The sequence below is a fragment of the Phycodurus eques genome, chromosome 1 (genome assembly GCF_024500275.1).
Source record: "Phycodurus eques isolate BA_2022a chromosome 1, UOR_Pequ_1.1, whole genome shotgun sequence".
NCBI lineage: Eukaryota > Metazoa > Chordata > Actinopteri > Syngnathiformes > Syngnathidae > Phycodurus > Phycodurus eques.
In genome coordinates, this window is record NC_084525.1 from 37,952,136 (window position 1) to 37,959,070 (window position 6,935).

General features: G+C 40.9%; 1 protein-coding gene across 1 annotated transcript in view; it reads left to right on the plus strand.

Annotated features, from left to right (window-relative positions):
• ndfip2 (Nedd4 family interacting protein 2) overlaps positions 1-2,087 on the plus strand; it is an 18,233-nt gene extending 16,146 nt beyond the window's left edge. The window contains exon 8 of the mRNA XM_061691227.1: positions 1-2,087. This exon is cut by the window's left edge and continues 237 nt beyond it. The gene's annotated coding sequence lies outside the window, so the exon portion shown is untranslated.
• Positions 2,088-6,935: the final 4,848 nt, after the last annotated feature.

A 6,935-nucleotide genomic window follows, 5' to 3' on the forward strand; every position in this document is an offset into this window, starting at 1 on the left:
CTTTCACCTCAGTGGGACTAGTGCCTACATCCTTATTAACACCTTAGTCACTTATACTACAACAGCCAGTTGAATTAAACCTAATCCTTTTAATCTTAAAGTGAACAAAATAGCATTTTAGCATGTCTGAGCCAAATGGGAAACAGGATGAATTTGAGGATTTTATTCCTGTCCTATGCAGCAACAGCCAGATAATTATACTGCAGGAGGGCTACTAGTGTTGTCATTTCTGATAGTAACAAAAAGAAAGCTATCTGACCTTAAGCAGTGGTCATGGTTGTTCTCACGGTTGATCGAGCACAGCCTATCATCAGTGTATCGTTAAAGTTGAACCAAACTCATTGTTGTTTTGTTTCTATTGCATTAAATATCTTTGAAGGTAAGTGTTGAAAACGTGCAGAAACTGAGAACAATTTAGTACTGAAGTGTTGAGATATAAAAAAACTATTTTCATCATCTCAGTAGGCCGGAGTTTATGGACAGGGCTAAAAACTAGACCCCTGACGTCATGGGGCTGGGGTGCATACTTTCTAGCATGAGGCCCTCCCCCATGATATAAACATCAAGCGCCCTTATTCCATGCAGTGGCCATTCTCCAGAATTGCCACTTCCTCATTAATGATAACCTTACCCAGCCTGTACTACCAGTATCGCATGCAGTTGGCCATCAAACAGCATCGGCGGCCCCTTGACAACTTGACGGCGGGAGGTCCGGCACCCCAGTGTTCGGGCCGTCAGCCTCACAGTCGTGGGACAAGGAGGCGGAGGGGGGAAAAAATCATCCGAGTGGCGCGATACTGTGGCCGTTTATGGTGCTCCCTTTGGTGGCCACAGAAGCATGTTGTACCGCTGAATTTCAAAGGAGGGAAAATTGTCCCGATGGTGTGACTACTGGTAATTATGCCAGTTCAGAGGCTGCATCTGTGCAACCTGTGATAACGTGTGCGATGTCCGTTGCTGGGAATTTTCCTGTCCATGTTAGGAGCCATGAAAAAAGGCATGTATTTGATTGACAATTGAAAGCTCCAGGGAGAAGGAGTTTTCAGAGCATTTAGTGACACGCCCACAGCGTCTGCAAACTGAAAGAATGTCTCAATTCTTGACCATTTTGAAACCTGATTTCACATACTTTGCGATTTATTTATTTTTCCATTTATTTTCTGGCTTGTTAACAAGACTTTTCTGTAATGCGTTAAATTTACAAGACAGTTTTTGGTCTGTTTGGTTCAACTTTAAGATAAAAAAAAAAAATACAGTTTTACAAATCCTATGCAATATAGTTATTTTGAGTTACCTACAATAACAGTTGTGGATAATAAAAGTCATAATTGCAATCGAGTACTGATGCAGAAGGTTGGCTATATGACTAAAAATGTGACCGGCCATGCATTTACACGGATGGTTTTCTGTGGTTTTATAACTATTTAAATGTCCATCCTTTCTTTTCATGGAAGTGTTTTGTGGCAATGGGAACACCCCAAATGGCATGAACTGCTAATATTTGCTAGTTTGTAATAAAAAACCAGAGATGCCATTGTTCAGTGTAATCACAGCAAGTGGTGAGAGCTGAGCCCAACTGGACAAAGTAAACCTGAAAATGAAATGTAAATACCAGCTTAATACCAATTCATATTTGCACTTTGAACTTCTGTACAGTATAATTTGTGAATCTGCTTAACTTGATGTGGTGGTGGAGCAGTAAAAAAAAAAAATGTAGACTGCTTTCCATGTTTTTCAACTTGAATTGTTCATGTGAAATACTGCTGTTTTTTTTTCATTTTCTTTGCACTTTTTCTTTTATCAACTGAACTGTCACTGTTTAAGTATTTGCCGAACTCTTAATCGCCTTTTTTTTCCCCCTCAGCCTTTTCCAGCGGTACCCAAATTTGCTGCATGATTTACGTGCTTAAATGATTAGCAGGGATATCAGGAGTCCACAGTTTATTAACAAACCCATGAACCAATACAAAGAACAAATGAAATAAAATGGCAGTCATTTTGTTCTTGCTTTCGCAAATGTAACCTGTCATTTATTGTGACTGGAATTATGTTGGAAATTGCCAATAAAGTTTGAAAATATACCGATACTTCATTTCTCCACCACCATGAATGTTTAGCCTTCGTTCTCAATGTTTGAGACATTGTGTATCTACAACACAAAAAAACGTAAATACTAACAAATTCCTAATGGGGAAATGTTTGGTGCGGTGTTCATCTATGATTTCCTTGTTCACGGCAGATTAGGTTCAGGTATTGCCATTTTGATTGTGTAGAGAAAATTCCTCAATATGCATCAAATTTGAATTGGTTCTTCCCCGGCAAATGTGCCACGTCCAGCAGCAGAACTTTGCGGAAATCAATCATCTGCCCAACTATTTTTTAAATCGATACCACTTTTCCTCACTTGGGTCGCGGGTCAGCTGGGGCCTTTCCCAGCTGATTTTGGGTGAGAGGCAGGGTGAATTTTTAGTTGCCAAAAATTGTATTCAAATAAGATTACCGGTAGATTCTTTTGAGTAGTATGACTCAAGTATTCAGTGGAGAGAAAAAAAAGTACTGAGTAACTGGTAAATGTGTTTTTTGAATAGCTCATGAAAGTCAAGAGAAAAAAAAATAGAAAACAGGACAACACAAATTCAAATCACAATATCACTTCAAAACAATTTTTTTCTGATAAAATAGCAAACCAAGGCAAATTCAGAGCTTTTGTATATATATATACAAGAAACAGCACGGTAGGCTCACCAGGTAGAGTTTAATTATTGGCCTACATTAAAAAACTGGGATTTTCCCATTAGGGGTTGCTACAAGTTACTCGCATGATTTATTAAATTTAAATAACTTCGACTTCTGGATTCACCCACATTAAGCGACATTGCTGACATATGTTTGATTGTTAAAAAAAAAAAAAGGAAGCTCTTCCAACTTACATTTCATCTTCTGTGTCGGTGTGCATACATTGCGGATTTCTTTTCTCCCTGCTCCTTTTGAAAGCACACCACCCTTCCTCCAATGAGGAACAAAGAACTCCCAAGGTTCTGATTGGATCAGAGGAGGTACAATTTAACTTTCGTGCACTCTGTTTGACCTGGTGCTTTTATAGCACGTGCAGAACATTGCAGCCTCTTGTGTGTTTCCAAGTTTCAAGTGGATTCTTTTGTGGGCCCAAATGCTGATAACATTTGCTGACAGATTGCATGACATTGTTCTTTTTCTTAGTCCGTCAATCAATTTTTGGTATCTTTTTTGGATCTTCTCACCATCAGGTAATAGATATCTATATTACATTGATGAGTGACAGTGATGCCTTGAGATACAAGTTTAATTCGTTCACTACCACGTGCGTAAGTCAAAAGCACACGTACTGTATAGCAAATCATCTTTCCACATTTTTAATCTGTCGCATTTCATGTCAGGCGGTTAGGAAAAAATATGTATGTATGTATGTGACAGCTAAAAACATGGGCACCCCATGAGCCATAATGCTATTTGTTAGCCCTGGCGTGTTGACGTATTTTCCTGCTAGCTCGGGGAAATAAATGGGTTGCAGCAAAAAGGGTCACTGTCTTTGTCCTGGCCAAAAGGGCAGGTGCTGCAGCAAAATGAGCAGTTTTTTCAACCTGAGCAGAATGGTGTGTTGAGGACCACTTGGGATCTATCTGTGCATGATGTGTGCATCACTAGGAGTTTGTCGTCTTGGTGAAACGAGTCATGTGACAAGTCTCTGATGAAGCGAATAGATCGCCCAAGCAATAATGAATAGATAAAAATACAAGTGGAATGCGGAATGTAGCTCAATGTAACGGACTAAATGTAACATTCTTCTCAACAAAGCTACTTCAGTAAAATACAAATTATGTTGCATTCAAACTAATCTGACAAGTACAAGTTATTCAAAAATTGCTCAGGTAATTGTCATGGAGTAAATGTTGCTCATTATTACCCACCACATTTTTTTTTTCATAATCCTGCTAGTGAGAGTTGGTGCTACAGTTGTCTATATTATGTCATTGTCCAAATTTGAGGCTGACGCGGGAGTGGGTTTTGACTCCCGCTCCCTCGTACTCCCCGAGAGATTGCTCGAATTCCCTCCCAATCCCGAATGAATGTTTCGAGAGAAAAAAAAAGACACTCACTCCCACAGAGATTAATCCCGCTCCCTCCCAATCCTGAGCCAAAACTTCACAGACTCCCACTCCCATCCTTTTCAGTCCCGTTCAGTCCTGCTCTATTTTTATTAATACAGTGGTGCCTTGAGATATGAGTTTAATTTGTTCCATGACCATGATCGTATCTCAAAACATAATTCCCCATTAAAATGAATGGAACTGCAGTTAACCCGTTCTAGACAAGTCACAGAATATTTTAAACTACAGTCATAAAAACACAATAGATGAGAATGTAAGTATATTAACTGGGTTCATGAAGCGTAATCACCCCAAAAGTCTCTCACACACACACACTGAAGTTTCATTTGCGCACTTCTGCCTTTAAATGTGCTGTTGCTCTCTCTCTCTCTTTCCCTCTTGTGCTCCTGTTGTGCAGCAGGCTGTCTGTCTCTGTGTCTCGTCAGCGGTTACATTCCCAAGCTTTTTCTTTTGCGTCTTTTAATATGAAAACGTGCACTCAACAGTATAGCATTGTGCGCAAACACAGTTACAACAATTGACATGAAACATGACACTTTCCATCCATCCATTTTCTGAGCCGCTTCTCCTCACTCGGGTCGCGGGCGTGCTTGAGCAGGTCATATACAAAGAAACAACCATTCGCACTCACAGTCACACCTACGGGCAATTTAGAGTTGTCAATTAATGCATGTTTTTGGGATGTGGGAGGAAACCGGAGTGCCCGGAGAAAACCCACGCAGGCACGGGGAGAACATGCAAACTTCACACAGGCGGGGCTGGGGATTGAACCCCGGTCCTCAGAACTGTGAGACTGACGCTCTAACCAGTCGTCCACCGTGCCGCCACATGAAATTTTGTGCTTTCGTAATGTTATGCGAGCTGATCTACTTTTGTGTGAATCCTCCCCATCATTTCCTCGCGTCTTCTGCAGACGTATCTCTGTAACTTCTCTGGGTTCTACAATGTCGATCGAGTATACATTTCATAACACATTTTATCTTACGCGTATATATAGTAATGGTGTTCATATTCAGATCTTAAGTAATGGTATATTGCATCAGTGATTTGTGGTGGTTTCCGCCTGTAGTTTTATTGTTTAAATTACGACAGGACTGAACAACCACACTATAGGTTAGGTTCACTGAACAGAGCAACTCTAAGCCAGATGACTAAAAGGTATTCTCACACCCCCAAGTACATCAGGCCTCAATGCCGTCTCCCTCATTATCATGCTGCTTGTAGACTGGGGAGGAACATCAAAATCAGTAACTCATTAAGTGACTCACAGTTTAAGATGAGGCTTATAACCCACTGAGGTAATACTCTAACAATCAGAGATTGTCTTGTAAAACAAGGGGAATTCATAATTGGAGGTATAACAGTTGCTCCTTGATGCTTCACTGGGTTGCTTTGACTGTTTCTCCAAAGTTGTCACAAAGTTGAATAAGGACAATAACTTTTAAAGGGAAAACAATTTATGTATGTGGGTATTTTTACACAATAACAGTTTGCTAAAAATGGTAAAGGTTCTCCTCCATGCATTGGACCGGTTTCACATAGAGACATCCATCTATCGAGTCTCTCTGTCTCCACTCCTTATCCTTTTCAGGGTCCTGGGTGATTCCCGGTGACTTTGGGCAAAAGGCATTACTACTACACCCAAGACTGGTCGCCAGTCATTTACAGGGCACACATTGACAGACAACCGTTTACACACACATTCCCACTGTCACTGAGTGAGAACTGAACACACGCTGTGTTTTCCTCCTGGTGGCCGGTTGGGAAGTCCTCCATCGTCATCGTGTCTGCACAGCAACTCCAAGACACTTCCGATGTTAATTGTGCATGCGTGATTGTGTCAATTCAAATGTGACCATGACAATCACCATCTAACTTTTGTTTTTCCTTTCCCAAATAAAAATGTTAATACAATACATCAAGTTTTTTTTATGTCAGTAGTTTGATCCCGAAACGTATTATTTCTATTTCCAATTGTTTTCCAAGATTTTTAATGACATAGAAACTGACTCCCTTGAATTAAAATCTACCATGGATGTTCTTTACACAAGTCATCTGTAGTTTTGGTCAGCCCATATGGCAAAAATTGTGTGAGACCTGTCATAATTTCTTTGAACCACAAGGAGGCCCCTTCGCCACATGTCCTCTTCAATCTTCGGAAGAGTGTTTCAGAGCGTTAATTCCTCAACCACTTTGCCAACAGGTGTATAGCGGGAAATGTTCCACTTTCCCTTAATTAGTCTGAAAATTACTATTTACTCACTACAAATAATCTTGTCTTTGTTCCTCTATCTATGCCAGTGACACATTGTAATGGGTAACACAATTTAAATGCTCTTCCACTAGACGGCAGAAGGTAAAATTAACCTGAAGGACTACCCACCCGTTGCCTCTCCATCCATCCATCCGTTTTCTGAGCCACCTCTCCTCACTAGGGTCATGGGCGTGCTGGAGCCTATACCAGCTATCATCGGGCAGGAGGGAGGGTACACCCTGAACTGGTTGCACGGGGAGAATATGCAAACTCCACACAGGCGGGGCCGGGGATTGAACCCGGGTCCTCAGAACTGGGAGGCTACCGCTCTAACTCAGGGGTGCCCTAACTCTAAACTAAAAAAAAATATTCAGACTTCCATTTGTCCTGGAAACGTCGGCCCTCGCTATCAACTTTCCTTTTCTTACTTCTAGTTGCCATTTCAGAAATGGGAAAAAAACAGATCATGCGCAAAACGGCCCCGTGAGAGTTCAGCCACAAGTTTACTGCCATCCTGTTGTGAAATATAAAAT